The 1554-nt window shown below is 46.1% G+C and overlaps 1 pseudogene; it reads right to left on the reverse strand.

Moving 5' to 3' along the window:
• Positions 1 to 510: 510 nt before the first annotated feature.
• On the reverse strand, positions 511 to 610 carry LOC111728141 (annotated as a pseudogene).
• Between the last annotated feature and the right edge of the window lie 944 nt (positions 611 to 1554).

The following is a 1554-nucleotide window of genomic DNA, read 5'->3' on the forward strand; positions in this document are numbered from 1 at the left end:
CAACCACAGAGGATCTGCCTAGGGTCTGTCACCTTGGCCGCCCCCATCACAGTCTGGGTCACACTAGGGGGTTAGGGGAGGAATCAGGAAGCCACCCTGGCCCTGTGGTCACCCAGTCTTGAGGTGGAGTTGGGGATCCTTGTGGGTGCTGCCACTGCCCAGCCTCTTTGCAGTAGGACCAGCGTCTCCTCCCCCATTTCTCTGCCTCTGTCACATCAGAACTGCCACTGTGCTCTCCACTGTAGCTTGGCCTTGGCCTCCCAAGTAGCTGGGACTACAGGTGCTGCCACAGCTCCTGGCTATTTTTAGAGACAAGGTCTTGCTCTTACTGGAACTCCTGAGCTCAGGCAGTCCACCCATGTCCGCCTCCCAGAGTGCTAGGATTACAGGCGTGAGCCACAGCACCTGGGCCTTTCAAACTTTTTTAAAAAGGACAATGTATCACTCCTAAATTTATAATTCAGTTTGTGATAAGACCTTATGCCATTTTTTCCTGGTATTTTGTTTTTGTTGAATATGGTATGCTTCATGAATATGTGTAATTTTTGCTCAAGGGCAGTGCTAATCTTCTCTGTATCAATCCAATTGTATTTATTTTTTTAGAGACAGAGTCTCACTCTGTCCTGCAGACTTGCGTGCACTGGCAGGATCAAAACTCACTGCAGCCTCGAATGCCTGGGCTCCAGTGATGCTCCTGCCCCAGGGGCTCCTGCCCCTGCCCCATAGGACTATGTTGCCCAGGCTGGTCTCAAACTCCTGATCAGAGGCAATCATCCTCCTCTTGGCCTCCCAAAGTGCTGGTACAGGCATGAGCTGCCATACCCAGCCTTGTTCCTATTTTATATGGAACAATATGTGCTAAAGTGAGCAGCATGATTTTGGAGGTTTTTAAATTCTTTATATGTTACTCAAAAAATGTATTCCTCAAATGTATCTGCTTTTATGTTTGTATTTTGTTTTAGAGAGTCTCACATTGTTACCCTCAGTAGAGTGCTGTGGCATCACAGCTCACAGCAACCTCCAACTCTTGGGCTTAGGCGATTCTCTTGCCTCAGCCTCCCGAGTAGCTGGGACCACAGGCACCCACCACAACATCTGGCTATTTTTTACTGCAGTTTGGCCGGGGCCAGGTTTGAACCCTCCATCCTCAGTATATGGAGCCAGCACCCTACCCACTGAGCCACAGGCACCGCCCCCACCTAAAGATTTTAAGGAACCGCATATTATTGCAGTGTATCTAGTATGTATTAATAAGAACTAAAGCCTCAAGGAATGTTATTGCAGACAAATAGGAATAGGTCATCTTAGTTTGTTTATTTGCAAATATATATTATACATACATATGTGTGTTTTCTGCTATTGAGAAGGGATCAAGTGAAGCTGAAATGGAGGTGGGTAATTTTATCCAAATGCATAATAAGTTGATGAATGCTTGACTTTTTCTGTTGCAGCCACTGTCATTGCTTTCCATGACTTGGTATCTTAGATTGAGTTTCTGTTCTTGCTATGTTTAGAATCTATTTTTAACTTGGCCAACTGATTTACTATGGAACC

Source organism: Otolemur garnettii, unplaced genomic scaffold, assembly GCF_000181295.1.
Source record: "Otolemur garnettii isolate 467f Iridium unplaced genomic scaffold, OtoGar3 scaffold00141, whole genome shotgun sequence".
Classification (NCBI taxonomy): domain Eukaryota; kingdom Metazoa; phylum Chordata; class Mammalia; order Primates; family Galagidae; genus Otolemur; species Otolemur garnettii.